We start from the raw sequence: 26,327 nt of genomic DNA on the forward strand, positions 1-26,327 counted from the left end.
TGGCTCTGAAGCAAGAATTTATTTCACTGTACTGTCGGTTTCTGGTGATCCATACTCTGGTGGTTTCTCATGGTCCAAGCGGGTCCAACCAACCTAACCTGGAATATAACGATTTTTTTCTTCAAATTTTGTTTTAAATAAATATTAATAAGCATAAATTGATATTAACAGAACATGAAAAATAACAAAAAAAAAACATTTTTGTTCAAACAATAGGGTCAATTGAAATTTTACTGTTTTATACTGTTGTTTATCATGAAAAGCATATTCGAAGATTCGTATATTTTTTATCTATAAAAATTATTTTCATAACAATGGAATAGAATAGTTTTAACATTTTGTACATTTTTGATAAACAATACAAAACAATACAAACATAATATAATGTATTAGTAACATTTAAATGTATTGTTCTTATAATGTGGCTACAATAAAGAAATTTTTCTATCGTAAAAAATTACAATAAATATACAATAGTTTGTATTGTCTACCATATAATTTATAATATTTCAATGGGTTATACCAAACAAGTTACTGTAAATTTTTATCCGGGATCCTATACTAGAATATTTTTTTGTGTTTTTATGAGAAAAGAAGGAAATGTGGGATTTGAGTAAAATGCCGTCAGCGTGTTTCAATAGATTCACACATCACCAATCGGCGAGCAGCAAGTCATGACTTTGCATCTTCCAGTCAGACCTCCGCGGCGTGCACACGCATCCACGGGGAGTCTCCGTCATAGCTTCGTTCCGGCCATTTAGGGCCACACAAGATCACCGCCACCAGTGACAGTAGTGCTACAGCAACAACAGCAGCAGCAGGAGAGTGGCATGGGCAGATCACGGTATACAGAAAACAAGGTAGGCTCGTTAGAAAAATGACACTTCGAATGTGACGCATGTTTTATCGCCACACGCAGCACAATTTCATTCGATTAATCCAAAAAAATATATTGTTGATTTCAATAATTAACCAATTATTGAATCAAAAAGATGTTATTGTTGGTTTAACAATATTTTCTTGTTGAAACAACAATAATAATTTTATTTCAACAATATTTCTTTTTAACCGTACTCGCTTAAAAGATTATCAACGTGTATTTTTTATATTTACTCTTTAAATTTATTTGTCTGAAGATTTGAGCTTTCTTTCCGTACGGAGGAATTATTGTTTTTTAAATGCAAAATCTACTGAATATGGAGTAAACGCATTCCTCGAATTGCCGGTAAGTTCTTCTGATTAGAATAATTGACATCGTATACGATAAATGTACAATTTCAACATTTCCAGGATAAATGACTACCAAAACCGAGACCAAAACATTAAGTCATGAGTCATGACCCTTCAAGTTGGAAGAGCTGATTCCGGCTATGTAGCGCGAAAGATTATACATAGCCGGTTGAGTATAGATGACAAATTTATCAGGTAAATTAAATATTTAATTAATTTCAAAACATTTAAAAAAAAGCTTGAAATAAAACTTTATTTTAGCATGTTCTCCAGTGAGCCACAACTTTCGATTCCAAACAGCATTCACATCAGTAACCAGCAGATTTGATATCAGATAAAATGTACCGTAATATTCCTCGTTACCTAAATAAAGAAGTTGAAAACCTAAAATTCAATCCTTCCTGTTGATTACAGTGGACGTTCGATAACTGCAAGTCATTTAACTGCAATGCTTTTTAACTGCAATTCGATAGTTGCAACAGTTTTGCTGTTATCGGTCCGCTAAACTTCAAACTGGTGTCAAACCCAATGACAGCTGCATTGCACTGCACATTTAGATGCACTTTTATTGCATCTGACGTCTATTGACAACCGTTTGACGTCTATAATGCGTTGCAGTTATCGAACGGCATTCGTTAACTGAAAAGTAAACATTTTGCAGTTATCGAACGGCTACTGTATTAAGTTTTGAAAATAAGAAAAAAACAATATTTAAGTGCGGAGCATTATTGATTCAACAATATTATATTGTTGAATCAATCGTATTCTTATATTGAATCAACAACACAATCACAATAATTTCAACAATATTATTGTTGTTCCAACAATAACACGATGCGAATTATAAAATAATTTGATTGTAGAAACAACAATATTATAGATTGATTCAAACAGTAAATATTATTAGCCCTGAGTTAACAATATTTATTGTTGAATTTGATCCAGAATATTGTTGTTTCTACAATACATTTCTGTGCGTGCACATGTTGGAGTACAACAGTAAGCATGCTGCGGCCGTAGAGCATCGTCTCGGTCCAGCTTGTGCGAAGATAGCAGTGACGTCACATGTTTACATTCAAACTGAATGTTTACATACGTGATGAGACTGCCTTGTTTTTTGTATGCCGTGGGGCAGATTGAGTTAAACAAGCCCTCACAAAAACCATAGGTGGCAGCGAAGAAATTGGTGGAAGAGCTCCACAGTTTCGTGGATGGAAGGAACCACGCCTGATGGGAATAGTCACCTTCAAATACGGTTTGACAGCAGATCTCTTTTTGATCAGCTTCAAAGTTAAAATTAATTAATTTATTATTCTTACAATTACTCACCTTCATTCCGTGCCGACAGTTCGAACGAGCCAGACGTGTGTGCTGTGTCTCATCGCGGGTTTTGTTCGGTAGTGCGAGTCTATTGTGTGGTGCCTACCTACGGATCCAAGGCGATCACTGTCGGCGAGCGAAGTAGCTGCTTCTGGCGACGCCAGTGAAGCAGGCTATTGTTTCTGCTGCTACCTACAGCAGCGCAGATAAGTGGAAGGCATTGTTTTATTATTCTCCCATCTCTCTGATACAGAGTGGAATTAATTATAATAAATTAAATTAGTTTTTTTTTATATTTTTTTCTAATTTGCTATTAGTTCTAAGTTAGCATAAGAATTAATTGTCCTTCCACCTTGCGAGGTGAGAATGGAGGCAGAGACTATGGGGGGCGATAGTCCTCCAAAAGATGTCCGCACACGATTGTACCATGCGGCTTCGCCTGGGCCTTGGGTTGTTTACTTTCGGCAGAAAGTGAAAAGTCTAGACTTTCTCGGCATTAAGCGAGATTTGACGCGTCGTTTTACGAAGCTTGATTTTAATCAGATCAACAGGAACAAGCTACGAATCACCGCACCTACATATCAGGTGGCGAACGAAATTGCTAAAGACAAGGCCTACAATGTAGAATATTTAGTTTATGTCCCCTCGCGGGAGGTCGAAATCGAAGGTGTGATCAACGCAGCGAGCCTGGGGTGGCATTGCGCATCTCGATTAGAACTTAATTCTATCGAGTCGAACATGTTTGGCATTACGGCTTTCGATTCGTTCTCGGAAAACAATTTTTCGTTCGAGTATGCTCGAGGAGGTACAAGAATAACGAGATGTTTTGGCATTATGGATACTCGATAGCACACTGAAAACGACTCAAGTCGAATAAAAAACACTCGTCACCTTTATAGCTTTCGAATGTTGTTCGAGAGCCATTTCTTGCTGAAAGTTTTTAATTATATTATATTCGTTTATTCGAGAATAAATGATTCATTATTGTATCTTGAAGGAAAGAATGTTATAAGCATACCTCTTTTTATAGTTTCCAGACAATATGCAATCTCTAATTATCCCGAAATCCGCGTAAAAACGACTTCAACTAAAATCATTTTTGTTTTCTGCAGTTTTCACGTATTTCTTGACGATTTCGATAAACCGCGTAAAAAATCGAGGGGGAAATCTGCGTAAAAACGTGTATATTCACAATCTACGTAAAAATAGTTGTGTTAAATAAAAATAAGAAGGGTAAAACGCGCAAGAGATAACCCAAGTGCATTTAACTAAAACACATAGATACATCAAAGTAATTTATTATCGAATCCTTTTTTAGCTTTAAATTATTTAGCTCAAAATTGGATCTGTGGCATAAATTCAAATAAACACAAAACTTATAATTTGTATCTCAATTTACAAAACATATCGTATCGGCATAATGTTCTAATCGGTTACAACTGCTCAATAAATCATATTCCTTTTTATAGTCATTGAGCACAATTTGCTTGTTTATAAATTAACTCCCAATTCATGCCCTGAAGGATGCCTTTCCAACAGGCAACATGCTACACGCAGATGAAATTACTCTTATTCTCTCTGTGGACTCACATTCGCCATGCGCTGAAGGTTGTCTCTCCAGCGCTCGGCATACTAAACACGGAGACAGCTATCTCTTATTCTCTCTGTTTACATTTCGTTTGACAGAACATACTCGATTGAGCTAGTACAGCACCATTCGAAATCTTGTACTGCGACTGAATGAAGTCGAACGAAATACATAATGCCGCAATTTTTTCGAAACGAATGCAAAAACGTACGAATCGAGTGATTCGATTCGAGATGCACAATGCCACCCCTGATTTGCAAGGATGTACTTGCGGGAAAAGGCCGCTTAAAGAACGCAATGGAGTCTACCGTGGATATTCTGGATTGCAAGGAATTGCATTCAGCAACCATGGTAGATGGCAAAAAGTATATTCTAAGTCAGGCTCGCTTCGGGTGACGTTTGCCGGTTCGATTCTCCCAAAATATGTCGATTTAGAGAATATGTTGTTTCCGGTGCGTCTTTTGTACCAAGGGTATTTAATTGTACCAATTGCAAACAACTTGGTCACACTGCCGAGTTTTAGGACAACAAACCACGTTGTGGTAAATGTTTCGAAAGACATCAGGAGGAATCCTGCCAGCAACAAGCCACAAAATGTGCTTATTGCGGTTTGGCTCCTGCCCATGGTTTGCAAGATTGCCCGGTGTACAGAAAGCGCACCCAAAAAGTGAAGCGCTCGTTGGTACAGCGCTCCAAGCAGACTTATGCGGAAATGGTTAAAGCGCAAGACACATCCGCCGATACCACTGCAAAGGCTGCTATTTCAGCTACCGTTCAAGTAAGTGATTATTATGATTCCATATGCATTGACGAATTGGACTCTGACGCAGCTGATATGGATGATTCTACGGAGGTACACGTGCCCGAAAAGAGGAAGCAACCGTCTTCCCCGGGATTGCGCCGTAAGAAATCAAAAGTCATCCATAAAAGCTTGCCCAAATCTGAAGGCAATGGGGGTTTATTTAAAATCCCGAAGCAACCTGTCTTCACTGCTCCTTTGGATCCATCTTGCAGCAAGACATTCCCGCCATTGCCCAAAACCGATGTTTCCAAGAAACATCCGGCTAGGAGAATCAATGAAAGAAAAACTGCAATTCGTTCTTCCCAAAAAAGTACTCCGTCCAAGCGAGGATTGATCTCCTTTAAGGACCTTGTGGACCGTTTTTTGAATTTATTCAATATTCCGAATTCATTGAGGCCAATCATTGACCTCTTTATACCAACAGTGGAAAGTTATCTGAAGCAATTGACTGTTTCATGGCCCCTTCTTGCAGAAATTGTATCTTTCGATGGATAATACGGCCATACAAGATACAATCACTGTGCTGCAGTGGAACTGTCATAGTCTAAAAAATAAATTGGACGTGTTCAAGTTTTTGATTCGCAATTCCGATTGCGACATATTTGCACTTTGTGAAACATGGCTTTCTCCCGAAGACGAAATCAACTTCCACGATTTTAATATTATTCGCCAAGATCGGAATGATCATTATGGTGGCGTTCTTTTGGGGATCAAAAAATGCTACTCCTTCTACAGAATTCTATTCCGACTGTTCCCGGCTTAGAAATCGTCGCATGCCAAGTAAATGTGAAGAATAAAGATCTTTGCATAGCTTCAGTGTACATTCCTCCAAATGCCTCTATTAATCGTCGACATTTTTGGAGCGCAGTCTCCCTCCTATCATCTCCAGTATTGATATTGGGTGATATGAACGCACATGGTATTGGATGGGGCGAAACGTATGACGATTATAGAGCGCCTATTTTCTATGATTTGTGTGACGATTTCAATTTGAATATTTTGAACACTGGTGAAGTAACTCGAATAGGACCAAATGGTCAACAAAGCCGTATTGATCTGTCTTTATGTTCAAATTCACTATCGTTAGATTGCACGTGGAAGGTTATCCAAGATCCCCACGGTAGTGACCATATGCCGATAGTTACTACAATTAAAAGTAGCTATCAACAATCTGAGCCAGTTAATGTTCCTTTCGACCTCACGAAGAACATTGACTGGCAAAAATTTGCATCGGCGGTAAAAATTGGTATTGAATCAACTGATACTCTTCCACCTTTGGATGAATATCGATTCCTTACTGAGTTGATTCAAAAAAGCGCACTAGAAGCTCAGAAACGACGCGTTCCAAGTGCATCTGTCATAAGAAGACCAGCCACTCCTGGATGGGATGATGAATGTACTAAGTTGTATTCTGAGAAATCTGATGCCTTCAAGTCGTTCCGTAAACACGGAAGGTCTGAGCTTTTCGAAGAGTATTTGAGGCTTGAAAGAAAGCTCAAAAATCTTCTCAAGGCTAAAAAACGTAGCTACTGGCGACGTTTTGTCGAGGGACTATCGCGAGAAACCTCAATGACAACACTTTGGAAAACGGCCCGCAACATGCGGAACCGCACTTCCACCAACGAGAGTGAAGAATACTCCAATCGATGGATATTCAACTTCGCAAAAAAGGTCTGCCCAGATTCCGTACCAGCAGAACCGCTATTTCGAGAATCAGTCAATGATCCCGGTTCTTTGGGTGGACCATTCTCAATGCTGGAACTTTCTATGTCTCTTCTTTCATCGAATAACTCTGCTCCGGGATGCGATAACATCAAATTCAATCTTCTGAAAAACCTCCCAGATATCGCAAAAAGACGATTACTTGACCTGTACAACTGTTTCATGGAGTACAACATTGTGCCACCTGAATGGCGACAGGTCAAAGTAATAGCTATTCAAAAGCCTGGGAAACCAGCGTCTAATCACAATTCATACCGACCGATCGCCATGCTATCATGCATGAGAAAATTATTGGAGAAAATGATCCTTTCAAGAGTCGACCATTGGGTCGAAGAAAATGCATTGCTTTCAAATACTCAGTTTGGATTTAGAAAAGGGAAAGGAACAAACGATTGTCTAGCGTTGCTTTCTTCAGATATACAACTGGCCTTTGCGCACAAGGAGCAATTGGCTTCAGTATTCTTGGATATTAAGGGCGCTTTTGATTCAGTTTCCATTGAAGTACTGTCAGACAATCTGCACAGTAATGGACTACCTGTATTTTTAAATAATTTCTTGTACAATTTGTTGTCAGAAAAACAAATGAACTTCACACTCGGCACTCTGACAACTTCCAGAAATAGCTACATGGGCCTTCCCCAAGGATCCCTTGCTATATAATTTCTATGTTAAAGATATTGACAATTGTTTGGAAGGACAATGCACGCTCAGACAACTTGCAGATGATGCCGTGGTCTCTGAGAGGCCCCTGTGCGGGTGTCTGGCAAGGACCATGGCGACGTACCCTGGATAATCTGACTGTTTGGGCCAGACATCTAGGGATCGAGTTTTCACCGCAAAAAACTCAGTTGGTTGTGTTTACTAAGAAGCGGTATCCTGCTCAACTGAAACTTAAGCTGTTGAATGATGACATCAACCAATCTTTATCTTCTAAATACCTTGGGGTCGTGTTTGATTCCAAATGTACCTGGAAACTCCACATTGAGTATTTGATACAAAAATGCCGGAAAAGGATCAATTTTCTACGTTCTATCTCCGGAACATGGTGGGGTGCTCACCCGGAAGACCTCATCAAACTCTATAGAACGACTATTCTCTCTGTTTTAGAGTATGGCTCCTTCTGCTTCCTCTCAGCAGCTGATTGCCACCTGATCAAATTGGAACGAATTCAGTATCGTTGTTTGCGTATTGCCCTTGGCTGCATGCATTCAACGCATAACATGAGCCTGGAGGTGCTTGCTGGAGTCACTCCTTTAAAGCACCGTTACTGGGAGCTCTCACTTAGAATACTCATCAAATGTGGAACAAGTAACACACTTGTTCTAGATAACTTCGATAATATGCTTGAACTAACTTGTCGTTCAAGATTCCTGAGAGTTTATCTCAACTACATATCGTCAGATCTTTGTCTTCCGTGTTATAATCCCCTCGAGTTCACTTCACCAACGACAGTTCCTCAATTGTATACGATCTGTCCATGAAACATGCTATTCAAGGAATACCAGATCATCTTCGACAAATATCTATTCCCTCACTTTTTTCTGAAAAATATGAACATGTCAATTGCAACAACAGATATTTCACTGATGGTTCTCGCATCAACGGATCCACTGGCTTCGGTGTTTTCAATGTAACTTCAACCACCTTCCAAAAACTTCAGGAACCGTGTTCGGTTTATGTTGCTGAGCTGGCAGCAATTAACTTCGCTTTGGGGATAATTTCCAATCAGCCCGTAGACCATTATTTCATCTTCTCGGATAGTCTTAGTTCTATCGAGGCACTCCGGTCGATGAAACCTGTTAAGCACGCATCTTACTTTCTTACAAACATAAGAGAGCAGATGCGTGTTTTGGTCGAAAGATCATTCAAGATTACCTTTGCTTGGGTCCCTTCTCACTGCTCAATCTACGGCAATGAGAAGGCAGACTCGCTGGCAAAGGTGGGCGCACAGGAAGGTGAGGTTTATGATAGACAATTCTCGAGCAACGAGTTTTTCCCATTAGTCCGTCAGAGTACTCTTCAAAGTTGGCAAAGAAATTGGACACACAACGAACTTGGACGGTGGCTATTTTCTATAGTTCCAAAAGTTTCTGGGCGAGCGTGGTTCAGAGGTGAGGACTTAAGTCGAGGCTTCATCCGCACGATGTCGAGGCTTATGTCCAATCACTATTCACTAAACGCACATCTGTACAGAATAAACCTTGTCGATAGCAACTTATGTAGGTGCGGAGCCGGTTATGATGACATCGATCACGTAGTTTGGTCCTGCTCGGAAAATGACGCCTCCAGAGAGCAATTATTGGATACCCTAGTGGCCTGAGGTAAAACAACCCTTCAGGGAAGTTCGAGGTGTTTTGGGAGATCGTGATGTGGTCTATATGCAGGCCATTTATAGTTTTCTTTGTGCTTCTGATATCAAAATCTAATAGTTTGTTTTTTTTCTTTCTTCAAAGTTTTTTTTTGTGTTTAGTCTCTGCTTTCTGTTCCATAGAGCACCATAGCTCTTGCCATCCGGAAGATGCTCCCAGTTGAACCATTCCTTGAGCACGACGACACGCCACATCGTCCCTGACGCCAAATGCCCGGATGAGCAACCGAATCCTTAGCCCCGTCCATCCTTAAACATTGTAAACTAACCTCGAGTCACCACGAGTACGCTGGCTCCTACCCCTCTCTTACTAACTGAAAAATAAAATAACATTGATTGTATACATCACAAAGAGACATGGCTCCGTAAAGTGTTATACACAACTGAGCCTACCAAATAAACGAACTTGGAAAAAAATTACTCACCTTATAAATTCACGTCTTAAATCTTACTTTCTAGAATTGAATCCTAGCGGACCTTTCTTCCCAACATCTTCTTTACTTCACCTCTTTCAGTGTTGCCAGTTTCACCAATAATTAGTTGAAACCAAGGGCCTCATTCGCCTGTCACTGGCGAACAAAGCTCGTGTACTCTGCGTCGAACCTTGGAACCGGTGTTAGGGCGCAATCGTTAATGCGAACATTTTTACATTTGGTTAGTTACTGCAAACAAATTCTTTTCGAGTCCCTATAATCAAACAGGTATCTCAAGCATACCATATCGTTATAATGCTGCATGATTGAGTGTTTAATGTTGTTAAAATATCGAAAACAAAAGTGTGCATAAAGATTGCCTCGCCATAACAAAAAGGTGGTAGAGAATTAACTCTGTTGTTTACAGTTTAGAACCAAATCCAGATGTCGCACATGTTGGGGTAGGGATTCAGTGCTCCGCCTTCTCCCCTGGTTGAAACTTCTTAACAACGCCCATAAGGAGATTAAGGACATAGTTCACAAGATCCGTGAGGCGCTAGTATCCATTAATTACGACTGTAGTTTGATGCTTCGGAGATGGCTTTTCAGTCTTGATAAAATCAAAACACAGTTATTTAATCCCGTGTTTTGATCTTGTCAAGACTGAAAAGTTATCTTCGAGGCGCTAGTATCGGGCGATGAAGCGGAGCGCGCATTAGCGCTGACTACGGCTCCTGCTGTCTTAGCGCCGCCGGAACAGGGCCATATCGGCACAGTTCCGTCGTACTCTAAGAAGCAAGAGAAAGAGAAACTGGCTGAAGTGGGGAGTACATCAACCTTCATGACCTCGAAAAGGGCCAGAACCTCGCCGGGAGACGGATGGCCAGGCGGACTCAACTGGCAAACGCGTTAGGACGCAGTCGAAGGAATAGACGCTACTTCACAGGGAGAAGGATGGAGTACCGTAGTAGGCGAGAGGGAGAAAAGAAATAGACAATTGAAGCAAAAGGGGCGAGAAAAATGGAGCAAAACAAGAAAGAAAAGTCTCCGCTGCGTCAGAAGCCGCCTAAGGGAGAAGTCGTACTCGTCAAGGCCAAAGACGCTACGACATAGCGCTCCTGAAGAAGATTAGAGAGGATCCGGAACTGAGGGACTTGCGCGAGAACGTATTAAGAACCAGGCGACACAAACCGGAGAGATGCTCTTTGAGTTAAAAAAGGACCCTGCGGTTGTTATCCCGATTATGCAAGAGCGCATTGCAAAACCGCTTGGCGCAGAGGCGGAAGTTAAATCCCTAACACCCGAGATGGTTATAATGTGCAGGGATCTAGCCGAGATCACGTCGGAAGAGGAGCTCAAGGATGCACTAAAGTCACAATGTAATCTGGGTGAGGTGCAAATGACAATCCGAATAAGGAAAGCATACGGAGGAACAGAAGCAGCGATGATTCGTCTGCCAGTAACCGCTGATAACAAAGCTCTGGAGGTAGGCAAACTGACTGTTGGATGGTCAAAATGCCCATTGATAGCCGCCCCACCAGTGAATAAACAAGTTTTGCGAAAGACTGCACGCAAAGACACAAGTGCATGCTTTGCACACTTTGAGGACGGGAATGCGTGGACTGTCAAACATGCAGTTTGGATTCCGCAAAGGAGTATCGACAGTGGATGCAATTCGGACAGTGCTCGAGGGTGCTGAGATAGCGTCCCGCTTCTGTTGGGACGATCGATACTGCGCAGTGGTTACGACAGATGTATGATGGAGTCCTGACACTGCGGCTGCCTAGGAAAGAGAAAATCATGCGTTTTGCTGACGACGTGTCATAAGCAGTGATGGGCGAGACACTTGAAGAAGTGGAGGCGTCTGTGACAGAGGCGATAGCCACGATCGAAAGCTGGATGAATGGAGTTAAGCTACAGATTAGGGTGTCAATGGAATGTATGGGAAAAAATTGTCATCGAATTTCAAAAAACGATATTGCTCATAAGTTTTATTAAGCCAAAATATGACCCCATGCAAAATTTGAGCTCAATCGGACATGATTTAGGGGTGCCTAAAATTCATCAAAACTTTGAAATTTTTACCCATGACAATTTTCCCAAGGGGGCCAAAGGAAAAGTCGAAAATCGAATTTTTGTTTTTGATGCCAAATTAGGGTAATTCGCCAAATGTTGAACGGCTAATTTCTTTGCCTATTGTTGAACGCACGTGCATTTCTTATGGGAGTTCAACAATAGGCGACAAAATTAACCGTTCAACATTTGGCGGTTTCCCCTACTAAATGCATGAAACGTCGAGATCTGATGTTATCCCAAAACAAATTTTTTTGAAGGAAATCGATTTTTTCCCTTAGAACATTTTTGGGACTTTGGAATTTTTTTTCAGATGATTCAAAAAATATCCTCCTACACTCACAAAAAAATCCGCATTATATTCATTAGTTCACACATGGATTTTTGCAATAGGGGTAGCGGAATAGATTCCATATTTTCGACACATATATTCCATGCGCCCACATGCATTGCATGAGTGTTCACACATACTATCCATGTGGGTCATAGTATCCATGTGTGAATTTGTATGCAATTAAGTATGTGCCGACGCATGATATTTCATATTTCAAAATACATGGATTTTTGCCATAAAGTATGTGTCGATTTTCCTGAGTATATGCAAAATTTGAGCTTAATCGTACATGATTTAGGGATGGTGAAAATTAATCAAAACTTTTTTTTTTCCTCACAAGGTGTTTTTTTTTTGTTTCTTTAATGCCAAAGGACTCAAAATGCATGAAACTTTGATAATTATTTTTTTTGAAACAAATCGACCGTTTTGGGACTTCGAAAAAAAATATTGTGGCGAAAAAAATTTTTCATCGAATTTAAAAACCATGCATTTTGACTACTTCGGCACCCAAAAACAAAAACAAAATCCCCCTTGTGCGTGAGAAAAAAAAATTGATTAATTTTGAGCACCCCCAAATCATGTCCGATTTAGCTCAAATTTTGCAAAGAGGGATATTTTTGGCTATGAAAACATTTGCGTATCGTCCGAAACAATTGCGTTCATCATCTATTTTCTAAGTCCCAAAACGTTCTAACAGAAAAAATCGATTTTATCAAAAAACTCAAAGGTGCAGCCCAATCGGGTTGTACGCAAATGTGACGTTGAACTACGTAGCAGTATATAATGTACAGGTTCTCGACGTTTCTGTTCGATGAGACCAAAGCAAGCGTTTTTCAAGCCCAGGATGAATCTGTGTTCGTTGTTTATCCTGCGCTACTGAGATTGAGTGAGCATTACGAACCCAGGTGATGTATATAATTTTTAGACCAACATTTGAAAAGAAAGAATAAAATAAAATTTTCCTATAATCGAGGATGAACAACACTTTCAAGCGATCACATTATAAGAGAGTAAGAGTAGAGAGTAAGAATCGTTCGATAATTGTATCTCTATTCGAAGCATTGGTAAATGCTACTTTTGAACTTATTTTTCTACATAATACCAAAACACAATGTTAAACATCCGATTGAACTTTATTGTTGACATTAAATTGGTTTACATTAAAATGTTAATTTTGTCGTCCAAGACGAGTTAAGTACCGTCATACGTCACCAAGCTTTCGAGAGAAAAACGCACGTGTAAGTTAGCAGAAACGAACTGCACCAGCTAAAAGCCCTGTAAGTTGTATTTATTTGACGCCTATGCTGGCTTGAGGTCTCCAGTTAGCGTTACGAACAAAGACGCAGAATCCGGAGATGGCAAGATCGATTCTCGATCTGATCTAGGATGTTTTCGGGTGGGACACGTTCTTGACTAGTGCAATGGCGGGCATAGAAAGCTTCCAGTTAATAACTGAGAAAATGCTAATAGATTACTTAGTTGAAAAGCACGCCAAGTTCCTGTTGGAATGTTGTGCTATGGAAGAAGAAGCTTGCGATGCACATACGAGATTGACTGATTTACCGAAACTGATTGCAAGTTTTCAATAGTAAATATTATCAAACATAAATATTGTAACACACTGGAGTCGGTTTTTACGCTGAGGATATGGGCCGCGTAAATTAAAACCACTTGAAAAACCGCGTAAATCCCCAAATTTGTCTGAATAAACTGCGGAAATCCCGAAATTCGAGTGAAAAAAAATCGCGTAAAAAGCGATTCGTGTAACAAAACCGCGTGAAAAAACGACTTCAGTGTACATTGGGTATGAAGCGTTGACTCTTCCTTGATCGAATTGTCCAAGAAAATTGAAAATCCATCGAGAAACGGCTGAGATATTAACGATCAAAGTCTATCATATTTTCGTGACGTTTTCGGATTTCTTGCAATCGTAAAGTGTACCCCAATATAGAAAAGACAGACGTAGTCCTACGTCAAAATTTTATGTAGCGTGAGATCTCGACGTTTCATGCATTTTTAAGGCATCAAAAACAAAAATTCGATTTTCGACTTTTCCTTTGGCCCCCTTGGGAAAATTTCGTACTAAATAAGATGGTAGTTGGGATCTCAGCTAGTGTCGTTTTGAGAAGTATCCGGTATTATGAGGTGTCCGGCGCTGGGGGATCTCCCTCTACATTTTCTGTTTCCGGACTGCCGATGTCAGGAAAACTGTTTCCTCTACTAAAAGCTTTTTTGAAGATCTGTTTAAAAAATACTAATACAAGGGAGAATGCATTTACGCACGACCCAGAACTCAGTCAAATAACTATTTTAGTTATTAACACAAACAAAAATGTCAAACGTCCGTTATGCCAAATGACCATCATTTTCGATACTGATGATGACTTTTGGGAAAAAAAAATTGGGAAAATGCTGTTGTCGAGGACTTGTTTTTTTTAAGTAATTCGGGCAATTAGTTTTCGGGGAATTATACAATCCCAAAGTATCTTGGATGAACTAAAGAAAAGGGTGTTTAAATTATGTCTAAGGGGATCGTTTAGAAGTTATATTGAATAATTCGTGTTCTAAACAATACTCAACCTCAATAAACTCCCGCTTCTAAATGACCCTCCCAGCCTCTGTATAATTTTTTTTGGAAAGGAAACACGTGTTCCAAATTTGGTTTAAATCGACCCATGTGTTAAAAAGTTTCGTTTCTTTAATATTCCCTCCCTCTCATTAAAATCTAAAAGACTTCCACCCAGTCCACCCGTCTTCTGAGAACATGTGTTCCGAATTCTGTGGAATTCGGTAAATGAGTTCAGCAATTATACAGAATTGATCGGTAACTAAACAATACCCCTCCCTCACACCCTCACCTTTTTCCAATGGCCTACCCACCTCCGCTAAAACCGCTTCCTTAGGAAAGAAAATAGTTGTTCCAAATTTGGTTGAAATCGACCAAGAGGTTCAGAAGTTACACTGAGTTGATCGATAGCTAACAATAAACTACTCTTCCCCTTCACACACTCCCTATTTTTAAAAGATCATTCCACCCCACCCCTATCGTTGTGTTCTTAAGATAAAGAATTTGTGTTCCAAATTTTGTTGAAATCGGTCAATGTGTTCAGGAGTTATGCTGGAACATACAAACAAATATACATACAAATTGGTTCTTTCCAAGACCACCATTCTATACAAAAAGAAGCTGATCCTAGAACAAATTTCTTCAAAGTACAAAACACAATCGCTTAGCGAAGCGAAATATCAATCGCAACAATGCATTGTCCAACGTCTACCTCGCGGTCATGTCCCGTACACATCCCTTATGATTTTTTTGAAGCTTGAAATAAGCGCAAAAACACTAAATCGACTTGAGCCATCTTGAAATGTCATCCAAATTTGCTGAAAGTTTGACTCAAGGCTTATTTTATCATAAGATTAGTGATTATTGGCTGACCGGTTGAATTTTTGATGCTTATAGAAAGCATGAACAAGTCTACTATAGTTGCAACAATTATTAAGTAAGATTTCGGCTTTTGGAATTGGAAGAACAAAACCATGTGGTGAATTAAAAAAAATGATTTGATTTGGAATGAAAATGAAATTAAAGTCGATTGCTCAGCATGAGTAGGCAACAGATCTGGCAAGTCACTCGATTTAGCAAACCGCGATGGATAAACGTACAACTGTTGCTGCTAAAAATCATCCTTTTGCTACTACCGTCGTCGGGGGCGACAATGGGTCAAATGGGCGTGAGAATGGGTCACTGTTTCAACTACTTAGAATGCTTGTAGAACAGATTGAATGTATCTGAGGGCAAGAAGACTAAAATATAAGAGACTTTTTTGAACGATTTTACTCTACGACCTCTTGGCTGCAGGTGAGCCCCGGTGTCACCCCCGATGGCGGTAACTGCATAAATAACTATAATTGAACTACTTAGACTATTTGATAACAGTTCGGTGTTATTATGGATTATGGTAATAATAGAAACTTTTCAAAATTTTTTAAAAGACTAGAAAGGCATCATCACCGCTAGGTAGTTTAATTTAAGTTTTTAGACAATATTTGAAGAACTCGTTGCCAAAATATGTATTTTGCCCTACCTTGCCTTGCTTTCACAAACGATTTATAGTGAACAATTCACGAACCTTTCATGGGCTGAAAAAACATCCAGCACTAGATCTCAGATTAGGAAAATTTGCCGAACAAAACGTCCATTTCGCTCAAGACTTTCGATGGCTTAAATAAAAGATTGTACACAACAACTTTTGTCTTTCACTACTTGGCGTAATAACCAAAAGTAAGCAAGCCGCCTGGTGCCATACTTTTGGGTTATGAGCTTCAATATCTGAAGATTTACAACAATAAACATGCTCAACATAACAGCATAACGGGATAAGGTTTGAGCCAGGTAAGAAAATATTTATTCGCTTTCTGAGCTCTCACGTAGACGATCGTTACCGTAAGGTTACCATCGATGGTATTCCAGTCATTTTTGAACTAGTTTGCACGATGTGTTCCACGATGCTCTGCTCGTCTGCAATGTGGTTTATAATGTAGATAAAACTTGTATGAGAATGTAAAATGCTTCCAATATCTGCACTCAAATTCTTACATAATTGAGACGTCATAGTATCGAATTCTGTTCCAGGCAAATTATTTTAAGCGGCGTGATGTGCTGCAAAAAATATATTTTTGTAGCTTCCAAATCTTTAACGCGCGTTGTAGCAGCAATGGAAGTTATTTGATCCTTATGTTGCCTATTTGCAACAAATTCTTCATTTTATTGGCTACAGTATCGCCACAAGCTTGGACAGATGTGATGATCTTGATCGTTGTCTCGCTGAAATGCCGCTCTATTTGCGGTTAGTCATGCTTTTCCATTTAGATTCATTCTACGTCTCTAGAAACAGCTTAAAAATCTTATAAATTATTTTTTTTTCACTGTTGGAAGAAACCAGAATAAGATTCCTTTTTCATTTTAATGACGAGAACTGGCGCAAATCCGAACAATTGTAAAGTTTCTCAATTCATCTTATCCAGTGATTAACCATCAATGGAAAAACCCTTTAAAACGACCTTGAACAACTGTTCAGTTTTGCCGTTGTATGATAAGCTCAAAACTTAGCTTAATATGTTGTGGCTGAGCACATTCATCGTTGTAAATCTTCATAAGTTGAAGCTCTAACCAAAACTATGGCACTAGACGGCTTGCCTACTTTTGGTTATTACGTCAAGTAGTCAAAAATAGCAATAGTTGTGCAAAATCTCTTATTTAATCTATCAAAAGTCTCGAGCGACATGGACTTTATGTTCGGCAAATTTTCCAAATCTTAGCTCTGGTGGAGGATGCTTTTTCAGCCCATGGAAGGTTGGTGCATTATTCACTATAAATCATTTGTAAAAGCCGCAAGGTAGGCAATTATAATGTGCTGCTTTTAATGATAATCGTAAGCTGTCACTTGAAAACGAGTGCTCCTAATTGAGTTCTAATATGGTACCAAAAGCTTTGGTTAACCATGTCGCAATGCTAATGAAAATTGTGAATTCAATATGAACGCTAGAATAGTGCAATTGTAAGTCCAATCAGAAAACTATGTACTTTATTGAGCAAAAAAAAAACTCTTTCACAGCATGCCTGTGATTACTGATTATACAACAAAGCCACAAATCGGCCATCTTGGAAACCACGTGCTGGTGTTTTTTTCAAGAGCACGAATTGAGAGAACCACAACGCCCATGGGAATGAAACATCCGTAGATCATTTTCTTACTTATGCTGAACAATCGACTTTAATTTCAGCATTGTACGAAAATTATTTCGCTAGATTTTTGATAATAGGAGTAGAAAACCGTGTGGTGAATTTAAAATTGAAATGTGGTTTAAACATAAAATCGGCCAGGCCTTTTGTGCAGCATTGTAGAAAATATCTGTGAAGATCAATATCTTAACATGATTTCACAATTAAATCATAGAACGGTAACATCTCGTATCAACCGCTCCATTTACATTGTTAGGTGATAGTTGTTGAACTGTTGGGAGTGATTTAGCTAAGGTGATTAATATTCACTCCTTGGGTCCTCAACGTCCTGAGGGATACAGTTTACATTGATACATTGATACATACATTGATAGATACATTGATGGACAAAACTATTCGAATGTATTCATATAGATTACCATGAAAACATGACGAATACTTATGGGGCCAGTGCACAACGCACCCTCGAGGTTAGCTGCGTGTCCTTGTAGCATGGAAATCGTGACTCGCTTTTTTAGAAGAACGCCATGGTATCGTGCCAGCGCATTGCCGGCTTTCCAAGTGGCCTTACCACGCCCTATGTCCTCGGAAGGTGGGAAGGGTCGACTTCGCGCCTGTTTTCCTCTGCACGACTGGTATCAAGAATGATGATGCCGCGTGCACCCCAAATTGACCTCTCTGCGAAAGGGCCTATTCGCCAACACACAGAGGGACTTGCCGACGCGGTGCCTACGCCTGCCCCAACCTTGACGAGGTCCCCTTTCCGTCCTCGGACCTTGAACCCGCCCGGTTGACCGACGCCGCGAAAGCGACGATATCATGTTGTTCTTCGCGCGGCAACTTGTTCGATAAGAGGATCGAGTTCAACCACAGGGCACCGGTATGACCCATGAAGCTGACTCCGATCCCTTAGACCACCTCTTATTTGCACCTAAACTAGCCATTCCTCGAGTTCACGCGCCACCTTCTGTGTAGCTCCAAGACGATTTGGACGATAGCCGATAAAACGGCGTTCCACTCAAAATCATCTTTACACAACCTCCGGATTAGGTTGTCCAGGGTAGTGTCCAGACCACATGTGGCAAGCTTGTGGTCACGCATTGTGCGAAAACGTGGGCACACGAACAACACGTGTTCCGCCGTTTCCTCTAAACCTGCGCACACCGGACACTTGGGCGAGGAAAAGTGTCCGAACCGGTGTAGATACTGTCTTAAGCAACCATGGCCTGTGAGGACCTGGGTCAGGTGGAAAGTGATTTCCCATGGCGCCTCTTGACCCACGTACCTATCTTCGGTATCAACCTATGTGTCCATCTACCCTCAGACTGCAGTGAAAATAAGATATGTGAACTTTGAAGTTAAGCTACTCTATATCAAGTGATATAGCTCGTAGTTTCTAAGGCACATTAGTGGAACTGTCCCACGCACGCTACAATTTGACCATTGAGGCCAACCTGACAGTCATACGGATGCGTCTCGTGCCGCGCATTTCGAAACACTTTATGTCTTCACCGATAGCGATGTCGATAGGCATTATACCGGTGATGACGCAAAGTGCATCGTGCGACACGGTACGGTACGCGCTCGCAACTCTTAGGCTCATGAGCCTATATGTACTTTCCAACATCGTTCTGTAGCAGTTAATACGCAGGGCCGTGCCCCAAGCTGGCCCCCCATACCTCAGTATGGACAGAGCGACACTATCCAGAAGCTTGCGCTTGCTGGCATAAACCGCAGAGCTATTGGACATCATCCGGGACAATGCCGCTATAGCTGTGGAGGCTCGCTTGCAGGAGTAATTGTCGTGGCTACCAAAGGTGAGCCTATCGTCGATCATTACCCCCAAGAGATTTTTATCGAGCATGCAGAGGTGACCGCGCAGTTGCCTGCCCTTATCACCTCTTGTTGCTCCGACTTTCGGTTGTTAACAACAACCACCTCAATCTTGTGGTGAGCCAGTTCAAACTTCCTGGAACTCATCCACTCCTCCACAATTGCGATCGAGTGGGCTGCAGTCAACTCCACCTCTTCGATCGATTCGCCGTAGACCTCTACCGTAATATCGTCAGAGAAGCCGACGATTACCACGCCCACCGGGAACTTCAACCTCAAGACACCGTCGTACATGACATTCCATAACACCGGACGTAGTATGTAACCTTGCGGAACCCCTGAGGTTATGTCAACGCACTTCCGCCCCGCCTCCGTGTCGTATACCAATACTCGATTCTAGAAGTAGCTTCCGAGAATCTTGTGCAGGTACTCGGGAATTCCAAGACGCAGGAGTGCATCCGCAATAGCTGCCCAACTGGCACTATTGAAAGCATTCCTCACGTCGAGAGTCACTACTGCACAATAGCGAACTCCCCTCCTCTTACGCTGGGTAGCTACCTCCACGGATTTGGTAACCGACAAGATAGCGTCTACGGTCGACTTACTCTTTCGGAAGCCAAACTGGTTACTCGATACACCAACCGCACCCTCCGTGCGTATGAACAATCTGTTGAGGATGATCTTCTCGAGCACCTTCCCCGCCGTATCAAGCACCAATCCCGCCTTTGGTAATAGGACCAAGCTCTGCCTTTTCTATGCTTCAGGGAAAACTCCCTCGGCCAGGCATCTCTGCATGACAGATCTGAATATCTCGGGAGCCCCGGCAATGGCCGCTTTGATGGCCAGGTTTGGAATACCATCCGGTCCAGGCGCTTTACCTACACTAAGGGACTGTGCAATCCCCGCAAGTTCCGCCACAGTTACTTATCCCTCATCGGCCACCCTGGCCCCTGGCAGCTCCACAAAGTAAGGCCAGGGACTTGGGTCATGATGTGGGAAGAGCCCCGCGATGAGCCTCTCCAGCATCTCTGGAGACCGCTCTGTAGGGGCCATCGCCCCACGTGTCTTGGCCACTACGACCCTATAGGCGTCACCCCATGGATTCGCGTTGGCACTTTGACACAGGCCCTCGAAGCAGGCTTTTTGCTTGATCTAATCTCAGTCTTCGGAACGGCTCTAGCAACCACGAACGCCACCCATCGTTCAACACGCTCCTCTTCTGTTCGTGCTCGCTGCATCCGCCTCCGTGCCCGTAGGCAGGCGCGGCGCAGGTTCGCAATTGTTCGAGTCCACCAGTAAGCCGGTGGCCTTCCATTCCTAGGGTGGACTTTCCTAGGCATGGTGGCATCGCATGCACGCGAGAGTACTGTTACCAGCTGATCGCCGCTCAGACCGAGAGTATTGTGCTTGCGGCGGAGCGCTTCCTTAAACATTTCGTCTTCGAAGTACGATGTCTTCCACATACGAGAGCTAGGCCTCGCCACTTCTTCCATCCGCTGAATGCTGGTCGTATAGTCGATACTGTAGCGAACCGCCAGGTGGTCGCAGTGAGTGTAGCCATCATCTACCCTCCAGTTCGAACTACTCGTTTGGCCAGGGCTCCAGAACATAACGTCGATAATCGACTCGGTCCCGTTCCAGCTGTAGGTACTTTTGGTACCCACATTGGCTAAGTCCATATCCAACATGTTTAGTGATTCCAGCAGGATCTGCCACCGTAGATTCGTGGAACGGCTTCCCCATTCCACGGCCCAATCGTTGAAGTCCCCCGCTATCATCACCGGCCTACGCCCCATCAAGTTAGCCGTCAAACAATCCAGCATACGACCGAACTGCTCGATCGACCATCGAGGAGGCGCATAGCAGCTGCAGAAGAAGACCCCGTTGCCTTTGGCCAATGCTTGAACCAATGCTACCTGCGTCCCTGCCGGACCTTTCCGTAGTCGAACGGCTGCGGTGGGCGTCTCCACTTCACACTGTCGCCGCAGTGCCGTGACGAGCTCTTCGACTTCTGTGATCTCGTCCAGGTCTTTAACCCTTAGATTCACTTCAGATTTCGTGAGTGCCATCACCTTGACCGTCTTGCGTAGGACTTCCTCCGCCAACTTCTTGTGGGCGGCGCCCTTTTGCGAGACGCCCCGCTTCAGCTCGAGGATCATCTCGCCCATCCGGGTACGTCTTATTCGACGTACGTCGGCGCCGAGTTCACCGAGCTTGACGTCACTCCTCATCGCCTTCAAGACGTTCGAGTACTTAGCCTCGTCCGTCTTGATGATTAGGGCATCGCCCCTGGAGCGATTGGCCCCTACCCTAGACTTCTTGCTGTCCTCATTCGCCTGGGCTGGGAATCGACCCCATGACCATTCGCTAAGAAGGCGAACGTGTAGCCAACTACGTTACGGGACACCCCTCCCGTCTGTTGCTTATTATGAACCATTTCTAAGTGTTTGCCAAGGCTTTATGAAGTTTCTACGACAAAAAATAAACGAATACAGCTTACGCACTTAACACAAACTGCTTCATATTTGTGAAATGCAATCAAAAATTTAAAAAAATTGGTTCTGTCATATTTCCTAATTTATCACTCAAAAATTCACCAGGGAGTGATATAAACTGGACCTTACTGTAATAGACTTGTTCGCAAAAGGATGCATACGACATGGTTTTTACTGTTGAAAAGGAGCCAAATCATCCCTTGTGTTCTGTAGTCGAACTTCCATGAGCTAAATTGGAAATCGGCGATCCTGGAAATTATTTCGATGTAAAACACACATTCCAACATTCCAAACACAGATTGTTAAAAGTAAAACAAACGGAAACATGTTTTTATGGCAGGTCTTGCTTTACGGAGTGTGAGCCTGTATGTAGGGGGAAAGACGGCTTTGGCAGGTTTTGTTCTATTATTGGCAGGGGTTTTTTGTCGGCCAAATTTTGTGGAATTTTGCCACAATATTCTTTGATATGCAATGAATGTTTAGGCCAAATTTGACCCTAGTCAGTCATGAAAACCCCCTGCCAATAATAGAACAAAACCTGCCAAAGCCGACATTTCCCTATTCACCAAATATTGGCTCACGGACATTCAATCGTAATGACTTATCAAATCTAGATTGAACTTACGAGCACTACTGCTCAATAGCCTTATGCCTTCCTAATATGCGTTGAAATTGACCTCACCGAATCTGCATCAGTTTTCCTTTTATTTCATCCGAAACAGCCATAAAGATTAGACCTCTTCATGTTTTCAAAAAGTATCAAAAATTCAACCGGTCAGCTCAGAATCACAATTCTTATGCTAAACTAAGCCTTCTGTCAAATTTTCAGCTAATTCGGATAAAATTTCGAGGTTGCTCAAGTCGATTTAGTGTTTTCGGGCTATTTTCAATTTTGGAAAAAATCTAATAAGAGATATAAACGTCGAAAACTATTGCAACAACCTCTATACGGAAGCTTTTGGTGTGCTCTGTAAGTCTTGTGAACATTGCGATTCGTTCCGTTCACGTTTTGTCTATGTTAAAGTGATTTTTAAGCTTTTAAGTGCATAAAAATACTGTTTCCCCCAAAAGTCGTTGTTCTATAAAAATCCTGAGTTTATGACAAATGATTGTAAATTTATTATATTATTATTCCTCTTTTTTCCTTGAAAATTTGAGTAATATAATTGCCCATGTGCGATTTACCGTTAAATTCTTAAAAATCAGAAGCTGAACATTTGTCATAAATTTGCACGTTAGGATTTCTTCAAGCAAGTTGTTCGAACAAAACATAAATCAAATCATATGATATTTGATGCTTACAACGAACGACTTCCAAATTTTGTTAATTTCACCATATGTCTGCATGCTTTTAACATTGAGTGCATCGTAGTAACAAGTGAAATCGAAGCTTCTTTGTTTGAACAACTTGTTTGAAGAAATCTCAGCGTGCAAATTTTTGACAAATGTTCAGCTTCTGATTTTTAAGAATTTAACGGTAAATCGCACATGGGCAATTATATTACTCAAATTTCCAGGGAAAAAAAGAGAAATAATAATATAATAAATTTACAATCATTTGTCATAAACTCAGGAATTTTGTAGAACAACGACTTTTGGGTGAAACAGTATTTTTTGCACTTAAAAGCTTAAAATCACTTTAAATGGACAAAACGTGAACGGAACGAATCGCAATGTTTACAAGACTTGTAGAGCACACCAAAAGCTTCCATATAGAGGTTGTTGCGATAGTTTTCGATGTTTATATCTCTTGTTAGATTTTTTCCAAAATTGAGAATAGCCCAAAAACACTAAATCGACTTGAGTCACCTCGAAATTTTATCCGAATTAGCTGAAAATATGACAAGAAACTTATTTTAGCATAAGAATTGTGATTCTGGGCTGACCGGTTGAATTTTTGATACTTTCTGAAAACATGAAGAGGTCTAATAAAGATGTGTTTCTTGAAAATACCACACACCTTGTAATCCATGTCCACTACCGTTTCTATGCTCGTCACCAAAAAACATCGCGTTCCGTTGCCGGTTGCTGCAAATATTTGCGATGAAACTATAGCCCGGGATTGTTTGACGTGGTGATCAGCTCCGACGAATGCCGCACAATATATCGTGTTGACCTCTTGATAGATCGTATTGCAGTCAACAATAAGGCAAAAATACTCAGACATTTTCTTGAATATTTTGACGGGTGAAGAGTTTAAACACCCGTTCATAAGCACGGCTCACTGCGATATTTCTGAAATCTCGGCAAAAATCATGTTTGCTGAAATTTGGTGGTGCCCGCATCGGGTAAACGGGGAAAATAAACAGAAAATTTCGAGATCTCGACGGAATATAAAGTGTGTAAGGACGAAAATGTGGCCCTCCTTAGTCGTGCGGTAAAGCAAGACCATGCTGAGGGTGGCTGGGTTCGATTCCCGGTGCCGGTCTAGGCAATTTTCGGATTGAAGTGGAAGTGCTTAATGAACATTAAGCTGCGATGCGGCTCTGTCCCAGTGTGGAAATGTAATGCCAAGAAGAAGAAGAAGAAGAAAGACGAAAATAAAGTGTGTAAGGACTTATCCGAGAGATTTCTCGGATTACACAGAACATATGTAGTGATCACATTCTATTTGAAGGATCACAAAGAGCATGTACCACTTTTGAAACAAGTCGATAGACTTTTGGTTACGAGTGTAGACCTTAAGGCCTTACTCCAGAGATTTATTGGATGACCCGGAACATATACTGTGAACGTATTATATGTCAAGTATCATAAAGAGCATGTACCGTTTTTTAATTTGGACGATAGACCTTTAGTTACTCAAGCAGACCTTAAGATCATATTCCAGGGACTTTTTGGATGACTGAGGTCTCACTCCAGGGTTTTTTTTGAGACCCAGAACATATACTGTGAGGACCGACTATCCTAATGTCGAATTCGTTTTTAAACCTGGGTCAGTGCCAACCTGAACCCTGAATAAAAAACATTTTCAGTTCCATCTGTCATTGGATATGTTGGTGTGCGTAGCATCGTGTTTGTTTTGATTCGAAACATATGATCCAGGACATCCAGTGCACTGGCAGTGCGTTGGCCTTGTCTAATCAGATCATGATAAATAAAATATGTTTAAGTGCGTGAACTGATTTTTGCGGATAGTGGAATTTACTTTTGGATGGATATAAATGGGACACTGCTCCTGGAATTCATCTAATGTCTCCGATATTCATCCCGTCAAAAACAAAGCAATGGAAAGGAATTTGGATTGTTTATTTTTCAGCAGTGAGCACGCATGTTGACAAAAAGAGGCGACGAAATTGGTGCTGTATTTCTTTATTTCCCGACGAGATGAATATATGTTCAGTGAGATGGAGATCTTAACATTTCTCAATTAAATCAATTAAATATATTCAAAAATCCGTGCACATTTATATACCATGAATTCCGTATAGAATGCATGTAAAACAGGTTTCCTATTCTACAAAAATTCATCTATTTCTGCAAAAGTTTTTTTTCGGGGAACACTCAGAAGCATGTAATAAAAATTTTCCAGGATTCGCTATTTTTTTCCTCGCTACCTCTCCTGATAAAGGCTACCTTACACCTCGGGAAAATTTTCCGCCGGGTTTTGGGCACCGTGCATTTTCAATTTTCAAGAATCTCCCGGAGGAATTGATGTACGAAACTTGCGGAGCAATTCCTGAAGGAAACTTCGAGTAAGTTTCTGTATTCCAGAAGGATTTTTCCTGAAGGAATTATTGTAGGAATTTCCAAATCAATTCCTAGAGCAACTTCCAGAGAACATCCTGGAACAGTATTCAAAGATATTCCTAGAAGAATTTCCAAAGGAATTCATCTCGAAAGGATCCCTTGGAAAAAAATATGGAGGAATGCCTGAAAGATATCGCCAAAAATTCAAGAAAGAATTACTGAAAGAATTTCTGAAGTAATTTCTGGCAGAATTCCCGAAGAAAATTCTGAAACGCGAAAGAGTTTTTGGAAGAATTTCAAAAGAAATTCTGCATAAGAAATAATTCTATTCAGTATTCCTCAAAAATATTTTTCTGAATTCTTAGCGGATTTCGTGAACGGGTTTCAAGGGGATTTCCCAAACTACATAATTCCATCCACCGACCTAATTTAGGACACAATCTGTGAGGAAAACCTGAATGAACTTATGAATACATAACTTCCCTTACAATTATTTTTAAAACTGAATCTAGACAACAGTACCGGATTAATTTCATGTTAAACTACAATAACAAATATAACAAAATTTCCGGAAAAAAAGATTTTCAACGAGCACTTTATTTTAATAAACAGACAGTCTCGTTTCTCCTTTCTGCTTGATTATTCCGCCCAGTCCCACCCACCCACGTGGTTTTGACAGTTGTAGTACAGTTGTATTTGTGAACCCGGAGCCA

The 26,327-nt window shown here is 41.0% G+C and overlaps 1 long non-coding RNA gene across 2 annotated transcripts; it reads left to right on the top strand.

The window, feature by feature from the left end:
* The first annotated feature begins 919 nt into the window (after positions 1 to 919).
* On the top strand, positions 920 to 1,618 carry LOC134210819 (uncharacterized). Of its 2 annotated transcripts, XR_009978869.1 has the most exons (4): positions 920 to 1,000; positions 1,137 to 1,225; positions 1,291 to 1,425; positions 1,492 to 1,618. It is a non-coding gene; the product is annotated as an uncharacterized LOC134210819 (long non-coding RNA). The 2 variants fall into 2 exon arrangements; XR_009978867.1 differs by having other exon boundaries at positions 926 to 1,225.
* The last annotated feature ends 24,709 nt before the right edge of the window (positions 1,619 to 26,327 follow it).

This window comes from Armigeres subalbatus, chromosome 1 (assembly GCF_024139115.2).
Source record: "Armigeres subalbatus isolate Guangzhou_Male chromosome 1, GZ_Asu_2, whole genome shotgun sequence".
NCBI classification, from domain to species: domain Eukaryota; kingdom Metazoa; phylum Arthropoda; class Insecta; order Diptera; family Culicidae; genus Armigeres; species Armigeres subalbatus.